Here is a 25,750-nt window from a genome sequence, read left to right on the forward strand (position 1 = left end):
TTATTGAAAAAACTAAAAACTAAAGTTTCTGAAATAAGACCACAAAACACACACTAAATATGTGCCAATAAGATTTTTGTCTAATGGATGTCATCGCCTAGTGTTTTTTCTTCAAAATTATGTGAAAATCACCCTGCCTAATCCTTCACATAACACAATACATTGATTTGAATTTTGCAAAGCACTTTCTGTTTGGAAAGGCAATATTCGAGTGGGCGTCGACGTCGATCATGCATATGTAGTGGTTCACACCTGAGGACCGCATACTTAATGAGCCATTCATTCAGGTGAGTCACTGAGCCACAAGAATGCAAGAGCAACAGTTGGAAGCATCTCAATTCTTTTTTATTTTTCCACATATTGTGCTTGCAATTTGGCCTATAATAGCCAAGGAAAACATGTAATTGTGCAGTTAATTCTCATACTGTATTTTCAGTTTTGGAATATTTATCTTCTCCCCAAATTTGTCACTAATAAAACACAATAAAAATTATTTAAAGAAAAGGCTTATATTTACCTTTTAATAGTTTGTTTACATCTACCTTGTAAATATTTAAATAAACAACAATTCAAGTGTAATCTTTCTTTGTACAAACTAAAGTATACATTTTATCATACATATTTAAAAGTTAAGGATTTGATTGATTATTTGATTATTTTTGACAAAAAAATTGGCAAATAAAAGCTTATTTGAGGTGGCAGATATTTTACAGTAAAAATGTATAATCTATCCAAAACTAATCAACGAAATGTTGTCTTTCATATGTCTGTAACATAGGTCTTTCATTTTTATTATAAGGAATATAAATGCTAAAATGCTAAAAGGAATATAAACGAGAAAACACAGCCCCTCACAGGTTTGCGCCGTGGATTCCCGCGAGTCAGACACGGATACTGTGTTTGTTTTAGGCTCGCGCAGTCTTCACTCGGACGCGCGCTTCAATCCGTTGTGGAGACTCTCTTTTCGTTCCAGTGAAATTACAAAACAAAATACACACACACACATGTCTCTGCCTGATATACAACCACTGATAAACATAATCTGATTTGACAAAAAAAAAAAACTATATGAGTGCAGATTCGAACTCAGAACCTCTGACACGCTAGGCAAATGTTCTACCACTAGACCACTTGAGTTCACGTATTTACTCACGTGAAAACTCGGTGTTTACTCGGCGTGATCAATTCGCTCTTGAACATGCTGCCGTTCGTCTGAGTTACAATCTTCCTCTGAGGAAAAGCCAAGGTGAGTTATTCCTCGCTGTCCAGGATCATCTGAAGAGCGTCTTTACCGGAGAAACGCGCCATCCTCTCTAAACGCGATGAACTATCAGTGAATCTGATCTGATGAAACTTCGTGTTTTCAAGGCATTGATCGGGGGGCGGGTGCGAAGCATAGATCACCTAAACTATTTACCATGTCAATAGCGCCGGGGGCGGGGCGGCCTCAGTTCATTATAGAGATAATTAGGCAGAAGGAAAAAACGGTACCTCTCCTTGCTTTCAAACGGATTACATGAGTTGAAAACATTTGTTTTTTTTATTAATTACTTCATTTAAAAGAAGAGATTTCAAGCTTCATAAAGACATATATCACGTGCCTGTGTGAGAAGTATTCGCTGAGTTATGATTCATTTTCGGACGCGTTTCAGAATGGACTACACGGACAGAGAGAAGGCAGAACTCGCTCCGTGTTTATTTTTCTTAATTTGGCGAAAAGCACAACACTTTGTTTTTATTGTGAGTATACAGAAAAATAATACACATTTAACAGAATCGATTGATGTATGAAACTCCTATGGAAAATCAAAGTCAACAGAGTATTTATGAGTTTCTTTTACACTGATAAAAAAAAAGCGAGCTGGTATCGCCGGCGATACCGCCGACCTCAGGGGGTTAAGGAATCTGACCTTCTCAGTCTCCCGCATGTCTGCAAGGCACAGCCAGAGGTGTCGCTCCTGGACCACCAGGGTGGACATCACTCGACCCAGTGACCGCGCGGTGACCTTCATCGCTTGTAGCGCGAGGTCTGTTGTGGCATGAAGCTCCTGGAGAATTCCTGGGTCGGGATTACCCTCGTGCAGGTCCCTCAGGCCTTTGGCCTGATGGACCTGCAGTAACGCCATGGCGTGTAAAGGGCCCACTTTGCCTCTGTAAGCCTTGTCGGTTAGCCCCGGCGAGTATTTACAGGCCGGGGATGGGAGACACGGTTCCCCCCCTTAGTGTGGAGTTAGGGGAAAGTTGCATGGCAACTGCTTGCTCTACGGGGGGATACGTGCATAACCCTTGGCTGCCCCGCCATCGAGGGTAGTGAGGGAGGAGGGGACCCTAGGACCACTTCTGGCAGTAAAAGGTGCCATCCATGACCTAGTGATCTCCTCATGTACCTCGGGGAAGAATGGCACAGGGGCAGGACGCTAAGAACCAGCGCGAGCTAGGTGGAACCGGTCCTCACTATCACCCTCAGATCTCCCAAGCTACGGCCCGAAGTAGCCCCCCGAGGAGGGTTAGATCGAGGCAGAGGCGAGGGGGCTCCCATACCTTTGAGGAGTGAGAGCCGCGATTGAAGCTCCGAGATGGTCATGTTCCCGCAGTGAGAACATGACTCATCCACGAACGCTGACATTGCATGCCGAATGCCCAAACATACAATGCAGCGTCCGTGACCATCACCTGTCGTCAGGAAACGACCGCATCCAGAAACGCACGGTGTGTTTGACATTTTTGTACAATCGCGCACACAACGTGAAGCTCTTTTAGAGAACTGCTCTCTTGTCTGTGCTGAAGCACGCAGGGAAAACACCCAATCGCGTCACCAACGGGTAAGGGGAATCCCACGGCGCGCTACCGTTACCAGCTGTTAAAACCGCTATTGTTTTCAAATGTGCACGATCGGTTGAGGGAAGTCGCTGCCATGCCGTGTCGCCAACACTCCAAAAGAGCAGGTAAAACTCATTTCTTTTACCGTTGTAGATCTTCTTTGTTGGCAGAAGCTCAACTCCGAAGCGAAAAGCTGATTGCATCACGCACCAGCTGCTCATTTATACCCGCGCTGACGAGGCAGAGCAGCTGAATGCAATGATTGCATGCCAATGTGAAATTGGCTCGTTTAGTTACACTCAAAGTAGATCGGTCCTCTGAGCGAGATCCCAAAATCGTCGGTCACGACGAGACATCGAGAGTGACCGAACGATAGGGAACTTAAATTATTGGGTTTCCCTTTCTTTTAAGGTGAAATTGTTACAGTGTAATTACACAAACAAGTACTGAGTAATATTAATTAACTACATGTACTTACTATAGGGTTAAGTTTAGGGTTAGGGCTTGGTTTAGGGTTAGTTACATGTAATTATGCATACTTTGCTGTTATTACTATAGTAGCTACATGTAGCATGTAACTACATCACCTTAAAATAAAGTGTTACCAATTGTTGTACACACATTTGCATGAAATCCCTTGCCAGCTTTGTTTCAAAATGCAACATAAGAACTCATAACCCAAGATCACATGATCACAAAAGGAAATCACTTAGTGGTTGTTCACTTAGTTGTTTACTTTCGTATGGAACATCTCTAAAATCTTGTCTTGTCCTTTTGTTAAGGCATCTTGGGATGGGCATCTTACATCTTGTGATCTAGTTTCTTGTAATAATGTCATGTTCTTGGTATCTCTCATGATGTGTACTGCATTTGGATCCACTCCCAGTAGACCCTTCCCAAATGACAAAGTCCCACTTTATATGAGTGTCTTTAACTACTACTTCTGTATTTAAACTACTTCTTTAATTACTACTTCTACAACCAAACAGTTGATGGGCCCCATTGACTTCCATAGTATTTTCCCCATACTATGGAGGTCAAAAGGGCCCATCAACTGTTTGGTTACAAATATTTGTCAAAATGTCTTATTTTGTGTTCAGCAGAAGAAAGAAATGCATACAGGTTTGGAACAACCTAAAGGTCAGTAAATTATGATATCATTTTCATTTTTGGATGAACTATTCTGTTAATTGTCAGTCCCACTTTTGACATTTCCCAAAATGACATTTCCAACTTAAATTGTTATAAATCTTGAATACTTTGGAGCACATACTTAGTTTGGTCTCTTTTTAAAGAAGACACTTGGCAGATTATTGTACAAGTGAAAAAAAATATGAAAGTGAAATACAAAAGTTATAGAAGTTTAAGTTTATGAAAGTGTGAACATGTAACTTGTTTATATTTTATATTTTATATATATTTCACAAAACATGTTCAACTTTAAAACAACAAGAAAATCCAAAACAAAAATAAGTAATTTCACTTAAATGGCAATGGAAATTACCTATGAATTGTCATTTAAGTGAAATTACTGAACTTAAATATACAAGCTTGATAAAAATTATCATTCTAGAAGAAAATGTCAGATGGCACTTAAAGGCTTTTGCATCTGAACTCTTCATGTATTTACTATAGGATTAGGATTGGTTTAGGGCTAGTTGCATGTAATTATGCATCATTTATAGTAATTACTATATAAACTACATGTAATATGTAACAAGGCCACTGTAAAATAAATTGTTACCAAAAAACAAAACATTGGGTAAATTGGGTCATTGGGTAAAAACTGTAATTATTATATGACCATTTGATAGGCTGCATTTCAGATCTGAAAGGATAAATGTGCTTCTAAATGATAAAGTTTAAGATATAAATGAAATGTATAAATTGTATTGTGATAATATAAAAGCCAATAGTGATACTCAACATCCTGTCTGTGCTGTTATACTAAGCTTTATTTTTTGTTGGATGTAGTGAGCTATACATACAGCTATCCCTTAGGACGTATAGGTCCCAAATGCTCTGAGGAAGAGGCTGTAAAATGATGAATTCACTGTCTGGACAACACTCTCTGGGTCTCATTACACTAGCTGCCATCCATTTCTGCTTAATAATTAATTAATGAAGAATAGTGTGTCATTATGGCAACAAACCACAGTAACAATATACTAAATTAGCAGATATTTGTGCAACCTTATCTTTAGACTTGAGTAAGTTAACATACAAAGTGACATATATATCATTGTATGCTGTACTGTACTTTCCTTTGTCGACTGCATAAGTGAATAAGCTTGAGAGATGCAACGTTTGTGTGTGTGTGTGCATTTTGCCGAGTGAGCACTAGTAAACCCATTAGGTGGCCTTGAATAGCAGAAGGCAGCGATTAACTTGGGTAAATGGATCATTTCCGCACTGAGTGTTCCTCTGTTTGACTGCTTCATCCCTGGGGAGCTTAAGTACACTGCCTGCACAGAAAAAAATGAATGGAATTATGGATATAGGACAGTAAAACTCCCCTCCATTTCATCTCATGATTATTTAATCTCCGGATGACCAGTAAGAACCACTGTATGTGTGGTAGACCACAAATACACCCACCTCTACATTTTTTCAGTAATACATTGACTTTTACGGTTTAAGATGACACAGTAACATTGTAACAAATCAACAGTGAACTGTTTCAGGAACAAAGGTATCCAAGTCTCTGTGTTTAGATCAGTGTGCTCAAAAAATTTGGATTGGATTATGTTGTGTTTTAAATAAAAATTGAAAACAGAATGAATAGGGCTGATAGGGCCATTCGGGGAGGGGTCTTCATGATCATTCACGCCTCCCCGCATACAGGGTTTGTGACACAAAACTAATCAGTTTATTGTTTTATGTGAATGAGTGGGCAGGATGATTTTCGAACATCGTTTCGAAGCAAAAATATTAGGGCTACAATATCCAGTTCTCAAAAGCCTTGTGAACAAATATTAAGTATGGGTTTCATTGCCTTATTTCAGTGACTTTAAAAAAAAAAATCACAAACCATGCATAAACGTCATTTTCACAAAATGTCATGGCCCCCAAATTTCATAGTTTTATAAATATCTCAATATGCAATATATCAAAAGAAAGAACAGAGCATCTGCTCTATAAGCAAACAAATACACAAACAAAAAAAGCCCTTTTATTCTAGCCTTATGCATTATTTTTTATCAAAACTTGAATGTGGGTAAGTTTCATAAAAAAGCAAAATTTTGAACAGAAAAACTGAGAAAATCACGTTTTTGTCAAAGACTACAGCATGTGCAAATGCTTCTATTGCTTGTTTCTGCTTTTTTTTTCACCTGTGTTTTGATCAGAAGATTCTGTACTCTTTCAGAAGATGCGTAATATTGCCCCCTACCATATAACAGTAAAAACATGGATTGGATACCTTCAATGGCGGGGAATCGTTGTATCATAAATGATGGAAAATTCTATCAAAGTAGGGGAAAGAGTTAAAGAAAACCTTTAATCTATTCTCAGCTTTCTCCTATTCTCAGCTTCGAAAATAGTCTGTAAATCAGAGCAAAATCCCCCCCCCCCCCCCCCACCCCCCCGAAGATGTGCATGTCTTTCTTTCTTCAGTCGAAAATAAATATTTTTGAGGAAAACTTTACAGGATTTTTCTCCATATAGTGGACTTCAACAGGAACCAACAGGGACATTTCTTTTTTCTTTTTTTAACACAAAAGAAGACATTTTGAAGGGAGAAATTTATCCAGGCAAAAAATGCTGTTTCTTTTTTCTGTTTAACACAAAAGAAGACATTTTGAAGAATGTTGGCAACAGACAGTTGACCGTAGCCATTGACTTCCATAGTATTTTTATTTTGTTTTTTCCTACATCAACTGTCTGGTTACCAACATTCTTCAAAATAAACTATCCCTTTAATTGTAGTCAGTAGAATGTTTTTGGGGTGTTAGCAGATATTAAGCAGACAGCCTAATCTAATGACTGCCAGTTCACATGTAGTTGCAAAGTTACTTATCGTTAGTAAGATGTCTAAAGTGGGCCATCAAAATAGTGTTACCGATATTTCTACTAAAATTCTGCAGGGCGTGGAAAAAAGAGACAAAAGTATAGAACCAATATCATGTGGATATAACTTCGATTGTGTAACAGTTTGCTGGTGTGGCTGTAATAATTGCACGATGACAAAGGAGAAATAAACAAAAACATTTTAATGAATAAATCCAAAAACATACCTCATGAGAAAAATGGAATAGCACAACCACTTCAACATAAACGAGACAGAACAAAGAACTGAGAGTAACTAAGGGCTTAAATACACAGAATGAGGTAATCAGGAGAAACTGAAACTGGTGTGGAACTCATGAGTAACTATGGAAACAAACTAGCAGACAGAACTTGGAACCGGAATATGGCAATGAACAAAAATTAAACCAAAACAGAACTAGACCGTGACATACTTGGGTAAAGTTCATATTGAAATCTTGAGATCTCATCTCTCCAACAATAAATGGTTTTACAGTACAACCTATAGAACAGAAAATGTCAAAATCTTTTGACTTGAACACTCTGTATAACTATAATATGTAATACCTTTGCAGTGCATAAAAGATTATGTGGACGTAATGCACTCCACTTCTTTATAGAGCAGCCTTAGTGACTCTCCAGTAGAGCAGAACTATAACATTCTGTTCTCTCTAGACTCGTTAGAGAGCTGATATGCTATTCAAATCTTGACAAGCATAAGGGAGTCACCTGATGGGATGTTAGCTATGCTGAGATCTCCCCACCGCACCTCCCAGCTCTCAGCTCATCTTTGGAAGAGTAGATTGATGGTCGCCTCCTCCTCTTCTGTGTGGGATTTCAACTTCCCGCTTAGAGAATATTCACACACACACACACACACACACACACACTTATAACACACCGGTGAACACACAAACACTTGTCACGGTTTGAGGAAATCTGTTGCCACAGAAACACACACTGATGCGAGCCACAGGCGAGAATGTGTGATCACGCAGAGCATCAATGCAGCCAAAGCCTAAAAAAAATTATGCTTGCCTGCAGTTTACGAATCCAGAAATAGATTTCACAGTGTCCTGATATGTGTGGCGAATTCTGCTGTTATCTCCGAGGAGCAATTTCACCTTGCAGCTAATTTTTGGATAGTTTTGCTCTCCTGTATGTAACTTGTATATTCCAATCATGACACCTCACAGGTAGATTCACTAAGCTGTCAAAGGTGTTGCATTTCTGATTTGACTCTAATAAACAGAATGTATATCTTTTCCTCATCTCTGTGGAACACAAATGAGCTGCTGGGGCTGGGTGTTGTTGTCATGGTGATGTGAGGCTTGATGAATGGCAGTGCAATCGTGAGCTCTTATTTTTAATTGGTTTATTGCAAGAGAACTCAGTCTGTCTCTCTCCATCTTTATTCCATGAGCTCCAATTCATGATCAAATGATGAAGCATGTTTTACCCTCAGACAAGCTTTTCTTTCTAATAGCGTTCAGCCAAATTTATGTGAATATTCATGTATTTATGGCTACGATTCACTGGTAGTCACACTAGTAAATGTGGATCAGCTTGATTACCATGCCACATTAGTCTTCTATTCTTAGTTTCAGGGATAATCCTTTATATTTGACAATTTTAAGAATTACATAGCAGGAACCCAATTTATGAAACCATGGGTTAATTTCATCTTCATGTGATTCACAATGGAAAACCAAATGTTACAATCCAGCCAGACAAGTCATGATGCTATTAATTTAGCTATTTTTCTGTAGTATGACAATGCTGGCTGTTCACAAAACAATTAGTATCTCTGTAGCATAAGACATATTTTGCAGTCTTGCTACTTGTTTTCACACTTTATATTAATTTATTATTTATTTAAACAAATAATACATAGATTTATGATTTATGTACAGATTATATACAATTGGTAAAAAGCTTTTAAATCATACCAAGTGATGTTTTGAAAATGCAAAAATGCAGAAAGTTGTCTGTAATGGGTACGTTTATGCTTAGGGGATAGAATATACAGTTTGTACAGTATAAAAATCATTATGCCCATGGAGTGTCCTGTTGTGAGACAAATCAGACACACAATTATTTGTTATATTTAACAAATAATCTTTAAAACCCCTCAACCAACAACAAAACGAGACACTTAGGTATCTGTGGCAACCCCCAAAAGGCAGAAAGGGCCTCTGGTTACCATAGCAGCAAATGCAGGCCAGATAGATAAGACAAGTAAATCATAGGAAACATTTTATGAATGAACATGCATATCTCTAACCTAGAAATCTAGACGCACCCTAGCGGCAGAAAAATGTATTTTGCAGCCAGGGTAGTCTAGCAACTCTCCATTGACTTTCGAGCTGCAAAAACCTAAATTGGGTCAGGCCAATCACATCGTGTATAGAGTAGGCGGGGCGGGCTTAACATAATGACAGCAGAGTTGCGACGGTTCCCTGCTAGCCTACTTGAAAACAAAGAATGACGGCTGCTGCTGGCGAACAGTCTTTCGAATCGGCTTTGGCCGCGACTCTGGAGGACTTGGAGTTACGTTTTTCTTTGAGAAAAGAGCATAGAACGGCACTTAAGTCATTCTTAAAAAAAGGAAGATGTGTTCGTAGTTTTGCTGGCCAGATATGGCAAAAGTTGAATCTATCAACTAGCTCTGGGCTGCGTTTCTCAAAAGCATCGTAAGCCTAAGAAGCCTAAGAGTGCTCTGGAGTAATCGTAAAGCCTTAAGTGCATCGTAAGGAGACAACCGGCAAATTGCACCTAAAATTTACTCTTCAAAGTCATTTCTCTTTTTTTTTTTTTACGTATATTTTTATTCATTTATATTTTCTACTCATTACACAATTCAATATAGAAATAATAACGAATAAAGTAATAAAATAAAAATGACATAACTGAACATGAATAATTGTTAGAATGAAAAAAATAAAAAAAAGTACACTGTTGTATATGGACATTTCAAGGGTACTACAAATGTTGTATTTAACAAAAAATATTTAATGTGCTTTAAAGATGACACAAATAAAGGTGGAACTCAAAAAAATGTGTCAATGACTTGCTGGCGTGCATGAAACCCAGCCATGTATTGAACAAGTCTTGGTTGATCATCATGAAGTCGCATTTCAACTTCATTCTCTTCCTCCACCTCTTCATCTTCCTCCCTGATGTCCAAGGGCACTCTTGCCCGCACTGCAATGTTGTGCAACATAGCTGTTACTGTTATTACAACACAGCACTTTTGTGGCACAAAGAGAAGACCACCACTGGACTTGTGAATAGCCCGAAAGCGTAGCTTCCACCTCCCTAAAATGCGTTCCACAATACTTCGGGCAACACGGTGAGCCTCATTGAAATCTGCCTCACTGTTACTGACAGGATTAGCAACAGGGGTGAACAGATATGGCCTCAATGGATATCCGCTGCCACCAAGCAGCCTCCACTGTCCTTTCGAGTTTTGGGCCTCTTGACACACAGATGAGTTGGTAAAGATATAGGAGTCATGTGTGCTCCCAGGCCACCTTGCAACAATGTCTGTGATTAAACACTTATGATCACAGATTACTTGGAAGTTGATTGCTGAATAACCTTTGCGACATATATATGTATGGCCATCCACAGAAGCCATACTGATGGGAATTAAAGTACCATCAATCACTCCAATGACTTGTGGTATATGGTACTGTGTTAAAAAATACTCCTGTATGTCTGACATGGCCTGTCTTGATGCTGGAAATTGTATGTGTTCAGCCGCAAGTGGAAGCAGTGCATAGGTGACTGCTTGTACAGCTCTGGACACAGATGCTTTACTTAGTCCAACTCCATCTCCAAGTACCGGAAGAAAACTGCCTGTTGCATAATATCTCAGAGCAGCTAAGAGTTGCACATCAGGGGACAAGGCAAAATTCCTCTTTGTAGCACGCATCAGCTGAGGCCCAATGACATTGAGCAGCTGGACTATTTCTCCTCGTGGCAGACGGTATATGTCAATGACAGCCATATCATCAAGCATATCCAGAGGATTTTGATGCTGCCCGATGAAGGCATTTATAGTACATAGTGTACTCCGTGGTTGTCTCTGTCTTTGTCTTCGCCTTTCTCTTTGCCTCACTCTCAGCTGGAAAACTCGCTGTAGTGCAGCCATGATTTTCTCTGCAAGACTACTGAAGTGTGAACTTTATATACTGTCCTAAAATTGCTCACAGGAACCATATGATTAAAGTTTTTCAGGCTGTGATAATATTGACATGTCACACACTGATTGTCATCTATTTCACTAATTGCAGAAGGCCCCACTTGAAGAAACTGAATCACTGATTTTCCAAATTACATTAATTACCTCTTCCCTGAATTTATTCTCTTATTATGTTCATCATGGTCAAAGGTTGTGCTTTTATAAATATATATGGAGAGTCCATTTATATACAGCAGTGCTGATAAAGAACATGCACATTAAACATTTTTAACATCTGCACCTATATGGATAGGCTAATAGATAGGCCCTAATACTATATTGCCACACACACCCTCAAGACTCAAGCTGTAGTAAAATATATACCCCTCTTTTCACAGACAAGGCTTAAGCCTAGTCCAGACTAAAATGTAAGTCTGAGCTTTTTCAAATGAAGAACACTTGCACTGACTGATCTTAAAATATATCAGTGCCTTTATTTCGTCTCAAGATGGACACCAGTAATGTTTTTTTCTACGGCACATTTATAAAAAAATACTTAAATCTAATTGAAGTATGGCCTAATCCTGGCCCTGTCTGTGAAACTAGCCCATAGGGCTTGCATGCATATATATATATATATATTTTTTTTAAAGGTACTATAAGTAGCCATTTAAATTTGAAACACTTATAATAAGAGTTCTTCTGCTTTACAGTATTTCATTGAGCCTTAGGCTTTGAGTGGATTAACAAACATCAAAACGTTGAATGTAAACAGTTTTTATTGATTCAAGTTTGTAGTTTGTTCCCCAGGATCTGCAAAAGACATTGCAAAATGTGATGAGTGTACATATGGAAAAGAATATTTCATGTTGCACAACATATTATATTAAAACATATAATTATTCATGATTAAACAACATTGAACAATGTTACCTGACGCATCTAGCAAGATAATGGGCACTGAAATGGAGGGCCTTGCAAATCTCATCTCCTCCAGTGAAAGTGTCCTCTCTTCCAAAGCCAGCTTGGCCTTCTTGAGTTCAATGATTTGCTTCTGAAAGTTGTTGCTCATCTCATTGGCCTCTTTAAGACATTGTCTGATGTCTTTTAGAACATGTAGTTTCTCTCGCTCCAGCTGTACTAAGTCCTAACTACAACCACAGACATTCTCAAATCGCTGAGGTATTGTGGCTGTAGCCTGAACAATTGAAGATAGAGGCTGGGGCATGGATGGACTGTTGGGAGGACTGGGAGATGGTAGGTGTCTGTCAATAGGAGGTGAACCTGATTGCTTTTGTGAACATGATGGACCTTGCTCAGGTTCAGGCTGACGCAACCCTACACCTCCACGGAGGTCAATACCACCACAAATCCCATCTGAGGCAGTTGTTCCAAGAATTGACAGTGCCTTTTCTTCTTCTGCTGTAAGAAGGGGGGCGTCATTAAGCCCACCACCTGTTTTATTAATTGTTGTCCTCTGCAGTGCCCTTTTTCTTTTAGCTAGGCTTGTAGTCCTGTCGCTTCTTCCTGACCTCCTTCCCTGATCTTTTAATGCCCCTTGTTGCAGTAAGTTTTGTAGCAATATCGTCCCAGATTTTTTGTTTTTCTTTATTTGTATGACTGCCCTTAAACCTGCTGAAAATGATATGTTTTTGTAGCTCCACCTCCTCTAAAATAATATTAATTTCCTCTTTTTGAAAGATGTATTTTCTTTGTTTTTTGGTTTCAGCCATTTTGCTAGTGTCTCCACCCCTAGGTATGTGCTTATTTACATTTTTCTCCTAATAGCAAATGCACATCAGGTGAAGACAATTAGGCTAAACTTTTTCAAAAATAAATGTAAGAGCTTATTTATTTACTTACTTATTTATTTTGATGTGAGATAAGCAATTGTTGATAAAGAAATTGATATGTAATTCTACTTAAATAAGGTTTCATATAAATATCGAAAATGATGCTGATGTCATTTCCGGCAAGGACCGTTAGAATTTGTTTTATGCAAGATTGGAGCAAGACAGTGTTTTTACAGTGCAACATTTCCAGTTAATTTATGTTTTTAAACTTGCTCAAGAAGAAATTAAAGGACTTTTTATGTTATTCGAGTTGAATATACATTCACACAAGTAGAAGAAGAAACGGAAATCAAAAATTAGATAGATTGCTATAACAGCATGTGCAACAATGATGAGCCATTCTGCAGCGTGACATTTCAGCACTTGACCAACGGATAGCAACTCCTAAGTAGCACTTAAAGCACGGCTACGTGCGACTGTGTTAAGTGCATTTTTGGGAAATGCACGTGGAACAATAACGAACGTTCGTAAAATGACTCGTAGAAAACGCTCTTAAGCGCTAAGATCAATCGTTATCGGGAAACACAGCCCTGGTTGGTTGAAGCGCTGTCCTATTGCGTGCAGAGGAAATTTGAAAGACAGCCGTTTATCCCACCCCTCGGATTGAGCCGTGTCTATGGTGAGTTGCCAGACCTAACATCTTGATGTAGGTCTGGCTTGCCAGGCTAGCATATCTCCAGACCATTGAGTGAATAATTATCACTGTCTTATATATTGTCTTTGGTAAAGTATACTGTTTTATGCATGCCTTATGATAGCATTATTAACAGAGGTGTAGTGGTAAAAAAAGAGGTGGGTAAACTATAAATTCTGGTGGACCATGACGTGGTCACCCGGTAATGTGGGCAACTGCCTACCGGTGTATGTGTATCCTGATGACATCGCTATAGGCTATCATTTGATGGTACTACCAAGGGTATCACTGGCTGTTCCCTCATCATAGGTCACACAATCACTATTCAATTCATACATTAATCTAAGTTCTTGCTAAAGAGAAGACTCAAGAAGGAATAATATGGTAGAAATCTATCAAGTTTACTAAATGACAAAACAGAGAGAACAAAAATATTTAAGAGAGATAGAGAGGGAGGCATATATCCAGGGCTTCCAATGCAATGCACTTGTACATAATGATTAGGGATTTGGGATTATTTTCATAGTCGATTAATCTGTTGAATATATTTTCGATTAATCGATTAGTTGTTTGGTCTATAATATGTCATAAAAATGTGGATCAGTGTTTCCCTGTAGAGGGAAAAGTCTTTAACCTGGTGCAGGCTTGATTCCCTCTGAATCTCTTGTACATTTGGGTTTCAACATGCTCCCTACATTAAACCAGCTGCCTGTAATGAAATAAAAATTTTAAAAAAAACTTTTTTTGCCTCGTTTTAATGATCTCCTGTTGCGGCTGCTATTGAAAAGGCCGAAAATATGCCGTCCCGCCCCTCCGTGTTCGGCGATCAGGTTTCATTCTCACGCAGCTTGTTTAGTAACTTCACAAGCGTGTCTTTTCTGCTCCGTGTGTGTGCCGTTCTCTTTGTTCCGTGTGTGTGTGTGTGTGTGTGTGTGTCGGCGCGCTGCGCTCTCTGCTCAATGTTCCGCTCCATGTTTGCGTTGCGCGTTCTTTCTGCTCTGTCGTTAACGGCCCAAATGCTCGAATCATGTACCGATCGGCGATCATGCACTGGAAAAGCAAAGTCCGCTCAAATAACGTGAAATTTAGAGGTGAATAAACACAATTTAGAGGTGAATAAACACAATTTAGAGGTGGATAAACGCACTTTGGAGATGGGTAAACTCACTTTGGAGGTGGGTAAACGCTATTTCCGAATTTTGGGAGGTGCGCAAACGGCGTTTACGTGTGTTTAGCCTCCACTACTGTACATCCCTGACTATTAAATAATGTACTCTTTTCCTACTCAGTTGTATAGTCACTTGAGACATGTACAATCATGTGTCCAATTTCCCTATGTGATCATACGTTCTTTTATAGTGTTTAACTGTATCAATCCTTGAATGTTTGTATTACTCATCGTTACATATGCAAAATACCATGCTCAAGACAAAGGATCATAAAACTTTCCCTTTGAAAGTTTTACTTCACAGAACCCACTGGCTCTTCTTACGTCTTACAATTACATTTAATCATTTAGCAGATGCTTTTATCCAAAGCGACTTACAAATGAGGAGAACAATAGAAGCAGTTAAACAAACAATAGGGCAACAATATGCAAGTGCTATGACCCTTCCCAGTTTAGTCAAATGCAGTGCATGTAAAAAAAAATTTAAAAAAAAATAGATATAGAAGAGAAGAGAAGGTGTTAGTATTAATGGATCAAGTGTTGCCGAAAAAGATGCGTCTTCAGCCATTTCTTGAAAATGGTTACGGACTCAGCAGCTCGAGTTGAGTTGGGCAGATCATTCCACCAACAGGGAACAGTCAAGGTAAAGGTCCAAGAAAGAGATTTTGTGCCTCTTTGAGATAGCACCATGAGATGTTCACTTGCAGAGCGCAAGTTTCTGGATGGCACGCAAGTCTGGAGTAATGAGTTTAGGTGAAAGGGAGCAGAGCCAGTTGTTGTTCTGTAGGCAAACATCAGTGACTTGAATTTGATGCAAGCGGCAACTGGCAATCAGTGCAATTTTGTGAGGAGAGGAGTGACGTGTGCTCAGCCAGAAATGTCTGTCAGGCAGACTGAGATGCGAGCAGCTATCGTCGGATCATCCGGCTGAAATGAGAAGTAGAGCTGTGTGTCATCAGTGATAGGAAAAGCCATGTTTAATGACAGATCCTAGTGATGTCATGTAGATGGAGAAGAGAAGTGGTCCAAACAATGAGCCACCCCAGTAGCTAGGTGTTGCAACGTAGACACCTTTCCCCTCCACAACACCCTAAAGGACCTACCTGAGAGGTATGACTTGAACCATTGGAGTGCGGTTCCCGAGATGCCCTTTGTCTTTAGGAGTGACAGGAGGATCTGGTGGTTAAACAAGTTTTATTTTGGAAAACAAAACAAGTCTAAAAATACTTTCTAAAACAGATGAAAAACCATCTCAGACTTTAACTTGCAGCGTTTTCGAAGTAATGTTAAAAACCTGTTGAAGTACAAATCTAAATGGAATAAAGACAGTTTTTGTTAAATTACAGTAAACCTTGAATTAAATACAACATTTAATATTTAAAATGTATAGTAAAAAAAAAAAAGTTTTTAAATTCTCAATAAAATGCGACAGCCTTGTTCCCCTAAGCCTAAACGTACCCATCACAGCTTGTGCAGTGCTCCAACAGAGTCCCAGCTCGAGGTCCTTTCCGATAGCTTCCTCTTGCTCCCTCTTCACTTCTGTCCACTGTCTGTACTATCCTGTATAAATAAAAGCAAAAACCCTGAAAACTGAATACAAAATAAGTCATGTACAAGATTTTCACTTTACAGTTCAATTACAGTCGGGTAGAAAACAAAGTATACAACACTATCCATTCTAAAATACATATTTGATGTATTCAGATGTAAATTTACTATATCAACCATTTATTCACAAGCAGTTCTTCAGAACACCAAGGTGGAATAAAAAAAAAATGTAATATTACCCCATGTGTCAGTTACGGTTACTATCATCATAAGGTCATGATTTCATCTTTGAAACAGACGAAGAAATCAACAAATTGTGGTGAGCTGAGAGGGTTGTGGTCTGTTGTTCTTTAGCTTATATCTTTCAATGCAGGTTTATATTGTTTTCAACAATTTTCGCCTTAGCCCTGGGGGCTCCGTATATTTCTGATAATATCTGTGGAGAAACATTACACTGTTTTAATTCAGAATCCTAACTATACATTGTACTAATTAAATAAAATTAAGTACATTTTTATTAAATTAAGTCAAATCAAATCAAAACATATCACAAAAGGGCAATGAATCCGTACCAGAAGTGATAGTGCAATGTAGCAGCTAAAGAAAAATTCTCCACCAAATTGCCAGTAATCAGCTGGATGGTGAATCTGAAGGGGGAAAGAAGAAATAATTCACTGAAAAGTCATTTTTTTTTACCATTCCTTTAAACAGTCTTAAAATTGATTTAAATTGTACAAACGTTTGCCATTATAACACATTCACATAACATGAACAAAGTAATGTCATTTGAGACTGTTAGTTATTATATGATTAAAAATGTAAACACACTTAAAGCATGGCAATCCCATCAGAAAAATGTGTATCATAGCAAGGGAAGCACAAAAAAAGCCAATTGGTACACCAAAATCAAACCATCATATATGTTTACCTGCAGCCACATTTATGGTGAAGCAGTACAAAAACACTCACAGAGGTAACTTATTTATCTTATGCAGGTTGCAGTAGGCCTATGACCGTTACACGTGTCCTTAAACATTAGACTGTTAAGGACTGAAAAATGTTTTCTTACCTGATATCGCCAGTATTTTTACAGACCACGTTCCTCTGTTCCAGCTCTTGTTCTTCATTGACATGTCAACTCAAATTCGTTCAAAATAAGAATTTAACAGGCAGATATAAAATAATCCAGGTCTGACCGAGTAATCAATGCAAGCAGCAGCTGCTCACACACCGGCCGACAGTAACAGACGTATTTTCAAACTTAAAATAGCGCACATTGTCATTGGACAGTTTCCTGGAAGACAGACAGATCAACCAATCATGCTCAAAGTAAAACAGTGAAACAACCAATAACAATAGTCTCACTCAGCGAGTTAACATAGCGAAATGTGCACAGTGTATTAAGTTGTATTTGCAGTCTGTATTATTTAATTAATTGGTCAAAGGCAAGCAGACAAAATTGTAAATCCACACAAAATCACATAAGGCAAAAAGTTTCTGCTGCCCTGCTCTCTTGAGAGTGAAACTATTATTGTTAATAATGATAATAATTATATTTTAACATATAGACCCCTTTTGCGCCGACGTCACAATTACGTCACGGCGCTAGCTGGAGGCAAAACAAAGGGAAAACTGGAGGCAGCCAATACAAACCAGCACAGATTCGGCTACATAATAAGGAACTTAAATTATTATTTTTATTATTAAATGTCATCTTGTTGTGTTGTTGGGTGCAAGAATCGATGAAAAATGAGTATGCTGTATCTGGAATTTTTATTTCTAGAAAATATTCATATTATTAAAATTGCACCGTAATGTCACTCTTTACATTGTCGTCTTCTTGGTGCTGGCTAGGCAGAACTGCGGATCGTACCACACGTCTTTACATGACCATTCAGCACATAGTTATAGGCATCTAAATATTTATATGCCCTCAGTTTCTCTTTACCCTCAGTTTCTCTATCAGGTAGGTGTAGAAGTCAGGCCACTCAACCGGAGGTAGCGTTAACGTTAATCTTGTCAGATCGTCCATCCATTCACTGAGCGTGTACGGGTCAGCCAATCTGGTTCCGTCCGTTAAAATTAACTTTTGCAAATAACAATCGCGGTCCTGGACAGTGAGTGACCTTGCACATTAAGACAAAATCGGATTTTCTCCAGTCACTGTTAAAAAACAAGCTAACAAAACTCGCAAACTAACGTTAGTGAAGCGGCCAGAGGGATCGTTCTGCCTCCACCTAAGCTCCGCCCACAAAAAAAGTCACCATGTTTACTAACTGAAAAGGGGTCTATACATTGAAGAGCTGTTATGATCAAAATATCATCATTACAAGCTAATTGATGACTTTAAAAGGCAGATATTTCTGTTGTATGTTGTTGAAAACATTACATTGTTTCAACCAGGGGCCTGTTTCAATAAGGAGGTTCAACCAACCCTGAGTTAAAACTTGAACTCTGAGTTGACTTACCCTGAGATGGGAAACTCTGAGTTTTCGGTTACAGAACAGCTGAAATGAGTTAGTTCAATCAACTCTGAGTTGACTGACTCTGAGTTAAGCGTGTGCACCACAACTATAAAAAGCCATTATCAATGGAGCGCAGATATTATGAGTCACCATGGCAACAGCGCCAGACAAAAAGAGGTATTACTCAACTTTATTAGTTTATATTTTTCACCAGCAGAACTGAATGTGCTTCTGAAAGCATATGGAGAGTACGAACACATATTATTATTATTTGTTAAATATCGGCTGCAGTAGCGAAGGACAGAGAGTTAGCTAGGGAGAAAATAGTTGCTTGAGTCAATGGTTTACATTTTAATTACTGTTGGTACATTGATGGGTGTAATTAATTACCAAGTAACGTTAATCTAAATACTGTAATTTAATTAAAGGGATTAATCTTAATTCTTCTGTAATTTAAAGTAAAATCTGATGTAATTGCATTAGACTATAGAACAATTCTGTATATTTAACATACATTTTTAAAAGGTATATTTTTAATGTAACCTTCTTCCTCTACACACTTTGGTCAATTCAAGAATAATTCATGCAATTGTATATTGTTTATTTGAAAGCATTAAAAGTGCAGTTTCTTGTCTCTACTTGTATTGTTCAAGTGGTTGGTTGATATGGGATTTAGTAATTAGTAATAAGTAGACCAATACTTTATAAAGATTCATTATTACATTAATCTAATTACACAGTTAAATATGTCATTTGTAGTTAGTAATTAATAACTATTTTAGAGTAACTTACCCAACTGTTATAATATCAGTTCTACCAGAAAGACTCGGAAGATAAAGTGATGTAACAAGCATATTTTTATTGGCAGCCCAGCAAGCATTGTAAAGTTTTTGCCGTAGGCCCCGTCCATAGTTCATAATCCGAGGGTAGCGGATCTGCATCTCCTGCCTGAAGACGAAGGCAGGGGCGCAGCCGACCCCCTAGAAGGTATAGACAGGACCATCCTGGTGGTGGTGGGGAGGGTGGAGGTTGATGTCGCGTCGGCATCTGCGAACTCAAACATGAGTAAGTACCATCTTTTATACAGAAAGTATAAAGACGTGATTGGATAGAGATGAAGGTAGTAATGACGTAGTGATTGAGTCTTCCTGGCAGAACTTAGCTAAAGCTTCCATTTCTACCAGAAAGACTCGGAAGATAAAGTGATGTAACAAGCATATTTTTATTGGCAGCCCAGCAAGCATTGTAAAGTTCTTTGGCGTAGGCCCCGTCCATAGTTCGTAATCCGAGGGTAGCGGATCTGCATCTCCTGCCTGAAGACGAAGGCAGGGGCGCAGCCGACCCCCAAAAGTAGGTGGATTAAGATCCACCAGGACGGGGCCAGCCGACCCCCAAAATTGGTAGATGAAAAGTATACGCACCAGTCGTGAATCCTGATGTTCCTGAAAGATAGGAAGGAGTTACCATAGTCAGTATGATGTACGTTAGATGAAATTATTATTTTTTTTATTTTTTTTATTTTTTTTTTTTTTTTTTTTAATTTATTTATTTATTTAATTTATTTATTTATTTATTTACATTTTTTTTTTATTTTTTTTTTTTATTATTATCGAACGTAAACAGCCTTGATAGACCACGCAGATATAGCCATGTTAGGCCAGACATATACAGGCCTCGATAGACCACACAGATATAGCCACGATAGGCCGGACATATACAGGCCTCGATAGACCACACAGATATAGCCACGATAGGCCGGACATATACAGGCCTCGATAGACCACACAGACATGGCCACGATAGGCCGGACATATACAGGCCTCGATAGACCACACAGACATGGCCACGATAGGCCGGACATATACAGGCCTCGATAGACCACACAGATATAGCCACAATAGGCCGGACATATACAGGCCTCGATAGACCGCACAGATATAGCCACGATAGGCCGGACATATACGGGCCTCGATAGACCACACAGATATAGCCACGATAGGCCGGACTTACACAGGCCTCGATAGACCACACAGATATAGCCACGATAGGCCGACATATACAGGCCTCGATAGACCACACAGATATAGCCACGATAGGCCGGACTTACACAGGCCTCGATAGACCACACAGATATAGCCACGATAGGCCGACATATACGGGCCTCGATAGACCACACAGATATAGCCACGTTAGACCTAGCATGATGGCTAACGCATGGAGCGAGGCCACGCAAGCCATTATCGTAACACCACCACCAGTATTGTATAGAATTTACCTGATTTGTTATTGGAGTGCTTGCTGGGCTTCAAGGATGGTTTTTGAATCGGGTCTGATGTATGATTCAAATGCTGAAGAAGACCATCTACCCATGATCTTAATAGCTGACGTTGAGATTCCTCGTTCAGCTGCTGTGGTAGCTGCCCCGATCCTGAATGAATGGCCAGTATAGAGGGAGGGGGATAGGCTGCAGCTTTTGATAACAGTGGTTAAGTGAGTTCTGAAACAAGCTTTGGAAAGGGGTGCTCCATTCGGTAATATAAATAAAGGTGCGTATTTAGGAGTTCTAGGCCGGATTTTAAGAAATTTAACCATAGCTGTGAAGGGACAGAAATTATTATCGAGTTTTGACAGTGTTAAAGTGACGCCGGAACCTTGAGCATCAGTTTTAGAATGCTTAAGAAAGAGTGTGAAGAATTTAGGTCCGAAGCGTAAATCAGAAAAGGAAATGCCGTGGGCTGGATCGAATTTATTAGATTCTGAAGTAAATTCCCCTGGACGCATAAACCCATAGAAGGCAGATATAAACACTGCCTCTAGAAGGATGTTAAGGTATGAAGAAAAAAGGCCATTGCGGACGGAAGTGATTAGTCTACGCAATAAAGGCAGGGTAATTGGCAGGCGTTTGTCTGTTATTTTGTTGGAAGATTTGGCTAACCCCTTAAGCAGTAAACGAACGGATGGTTCAGAAAAGAGGCTTTGGAAATTAGGATTATAATATTTCGCGTAGAATTGGATGCCAGCGAGGAGTCTGCGAATAGAAGAGATTTTAAGATTGCGATTTTCAAAATTAAAGACGAGAAAGGAGCAAACGGTCGAAATAAGAATAGGAAAAACGGAAATTTGGAAGGAGAAGCAAAACATAAGAAAAGCAGACCATGCCGACGTATAGGCTTTAAGTGTAGAGGGAGCAACGCCTTTAGAAATGTAATGTTTCACTGACGTAAGCAGGTCGTTTAGTTTAGTATCATGTCTGCTAAGGGAGGGCAGGTTGCAGGATCTGGGCTGGCTGATGGGCACAGCTGTCTGAAAGTCTGAAATCGAAAACGAGAGAGAGAATCAGCGATAACATTACAGCGGCCGGGTATGTGTTCAGCTTTAATGATGAAATTAAAAACGACAGATTGCCAAATTAACCGTCTCAAAAAAGGCATGATCGTATTGCAAGATGATCTACCTTTATTAATGATGGCGACTGTGGCTTCATTATCGCAGAGCATCGTAATACGTTTGCGTGACCACTGTGGGCCCCAGATAACACTGGCAACGGCTATAGGATATAGCTCGTAAAGCGCGGATGAAACGAAGTCGGATGCTGTTTTAGGAAAGTCATTAGGCCATTTTTCTGCGAACCATTGTCCTTGAAAGAACCCCCCGAAGCCGATGGAAGGGGCCGCGTCAGTGAATAATTGGAGTTGAAACGATGATTCGAACTCGTCGTTGTAGAAGAAAGAAATGCCGTTCCAATCGTTAAGCAATCTTTTCCAGAATTTAATGTCAGACAAACAGCCTTCGTCTAGTTGAATCTGATCGCTTAGTTTTTCTGCGGAATGGGCCAGAGTTAACAGACGTGAGATGAAAGCCCTGCCTTGCGGTATGATTCTCATGGCGAAATTTAGGTGTCCAAGTAGCGAAAGCAAATCGCGCTTTGAAATGAAATGCAGGGAGGGAAAAGATTCCAAGAAAGACCTAATTCTTGAAAGTTTATCGGGGGGAAGAGAAGCTTGCATTAGATTTGAGTCCAGAGAAATCCCTAGAAATTCTAATGAAGTAGAGGGTCCCGAAGTTTTTTCCGCGGAGAGAGGAATGCCGACGTCACTAAAGATAAGTTTAAGTATGTCCAAAATTGAAGATTGCGGAGATGGAAAATCGATTAACAGAAAGTCATCGAGCAAATGAAGAACGAAAGGAAGCTTGCTGACGTTCAGCAAGATCCAGCACATCGCTTCAGAAAGGCTATTAAAAATGTGAGGGCTACTTCTGCACCCGAAAGTTAGTCTTACGGCAAAATAAAATTTGGAATCCCATTTAACGCCGAAAAGTGGCCAGTCAGAGGGGTGGATTGGCATGGTTTTAAAAGCATCAGTGATATCTGCTTTAGCTAGCCAAGCACCTTGACCAGCTATCTTGATTAGATGGATGGCATTGTCGACCGAGGCGTAATGTAGAGAGAAAGGTGCTAGAGGTATGCATTCGTTTACGCTCGCTGTGTAATCAGAATGAGGGGATGACATGTCGAAGATAAGACGTTTTTTACCGGAGTATTTCCGTGTTGCGACGCCAATGGAATTAATGCGAAAAGGCGAAAAAGGAGGGGAAGCAAAAGGGCCAATGACATAACCTTTATTTATCTCTTTCTCTAGCAGATTGGAAACCACTTCTGGTTCAGTAATAGCAGATTGCAAATTTTTTGCTATGAAAGAGGTGGTGAGATTGGAAAGGATGCCCACCCGAAACCCTTGAGACAGACCGGTGATTAGATAGTCGACAAAAGTCGGATCGGGGTGAGAAGAGAGGTAGCTAGAGAGTTTAGGAACATTAATTGGAGTAGAAGGATGGCTTTTCAGAATTTTTTCCGGATTGGGGCTTTTCCTCGGATTGGAGGTTTGTACCGGCGTGGGCAGACCGATTTCGGGTGCGGATCCTTGCAGAAACTGCAGATGTGTTCATATTTACATTGAGAGAAAGAACAGACAGATTCATTAAAATTGTTACAAATGAAGTTGCCTTTGTTTTCTGAGATGAAGCGATTCTTTCTGTCGTATGCAGGCCTTACGTGATCAGCACCTTGGACAGCGCGCGGTTCTTGGCTGGCGAAAGCTTTGGGGCAGAAAGACGCCGAGTGTCCGTGAGCGCTACAAATGTTACAAGCCAGCATTTTTGCGCCGCCGAAATGACGGACGAGCAGTTCGGTATCAGTCACGGACCAGTCCAGTCTGGAATTGAAAAGCGAAATGAAGGAAGCTGATTTGGCGGAGAATGATTTATGGTATTCGTAGAATAATGTACCGCCGTATCGTTGATTGAAATCTGCCATCATGGCTAGGTACAAATCCAGCTCTTCCCTTCGATCTGGGAAAACCTGACACAGAACGTCTCTAAATATGCTGAAAGCAATAACGAATTCTGCGAATGTCAGATTCCGTTGTAATCTGGGATCGGAAGTTTTTAACAGGACTGCCACGTCACCGCAGTCAACCACCTTCCTGTCAGCCGCAGGCGAAGGAAGCAAAAGTGAAGCAAGGTTTAAATCTTTACCTTGAATGATGTTTGTTCTGATGTGAGGAGACACCGTAGCAGCGGCTGGAGAAACAAAACGCCTACCGAATAGCTGGGCAGGGGCTGCTGTCGAAAGGTTAAATGATGAATTTTCAGGTGGAGCGGAAACGTCTTGAAATGGAGTCTGAGCAGGTTGGAGAAAAGTTGACGGAGCTGAAGAGGTAGAAGCAAAACTCGGAGGATCGCTTAATCCGCTGGCAGAAGGACGAAATTGGGGAGTTACTGCGAAGTTGATTGCCGGATTCTGATCGTTGGAGATAGCGGCGGAGTGTTCGAACTTTGACATCCTCGATTCGAGCCCTTTGACAGTTCGGGAGAGGCTTTGGACCGCTTGGAGAAGTTGAGAATTAAATCCGTCAGGCTCGGTGATGTCCGGATGAACTGGTGCCCGCACATGCGGCGTGGTTCTTTTACCGGGATATGGTGACGAAGATTTAGCTGTTTTCTTTCTGCCGGCTTGCTTTGAATGGCCGGGCGCTGAAGGAGTCGCGATATTAGTGACGGACTCCGGTGGATTGCCCAGAGTATTTTGGGCGAGAAGAAGAAGATCCTCTCTGGATTGACCTTGGCTGATGGGAATGCCGGCTGATTCCAGAGTACTGTAAATGTCCTCCGTAGACCACGCTGCCCATAGCGAGTCACGGCATTGGAGGCGCGTGCTGCGCCGTGTTGGAAGAGGAGAGGGCGGAACAAACTCGTCATCAGAGTCTGAGTCAGACGATTGGGGTATCGTTAGACATGGTTGGTTCAGCAGTGAACGCGAGCAATTGATGTCGCGTCGGCATCTGCGAACTCAAACATGAGTAAGTACCATCTTTTATACAGAAAGTATAAAGACGTGATTGGATAGAGATGAAGGTAGTAATGACGTAGTGATTGAGTCTTCCTGGCAGAACTTAGCTAAAGCTTCCATAGGTGAAACTGGAAGAACAGTATGTTATTCATTGTCAACATTGTCATTGTCATAAGCCAGTCAACAGGCTTGACTTACTCTGCTTTCTCAGGTTTGACATATCTCCCATTCTGAAACAGAAAACCCAGAGTTTCCCTCATTTCAGGGTTAACATACTCAGAGTTTTCACTGAACCTCCTTTCTGAAACAGGCCCCAGATCTTGTAAAAATTTCAACGTTGATTTAGAAGTGTTTTTGTTCAACTTTTTCAACCATTTAGCATTAGGCCTAAACGTTATATATGTTGTTTCAACGTTGAAACAACAACTGACATTATTTCAACCATATTTCAACGTTGAAGGTCAGCCTTGTGCTGGCTGGGAAGCTTCAACACCGGACGTTTCCAAACAGCACAGCAGTAATAACTTTATGAACTTCTTTACTTACAAGATTAATAATATTAGAGAGAAAATTATAATTATGCAACCGTCTACTACAGTGTCACATCAGACAGTGCATTGTAGTCTCCCTGAGTAAAAATTTCATTCATTCATTGTTATAGGAGAGGAAGAATTGTCTAAACTCATTAAATCATCTAAATC

Source organism: Squalius cephalus, assembly GCF_949319135.1.
Source record: "Squalius cephalus genome assembly, chromosome: 6".
Classification (NCBI taxonomy): Eukaryota; Metazoa; Chordata; class Actinopteri; order Cypriniformes; family Leuciscidae; genus Squalius; species Squalius cephalus.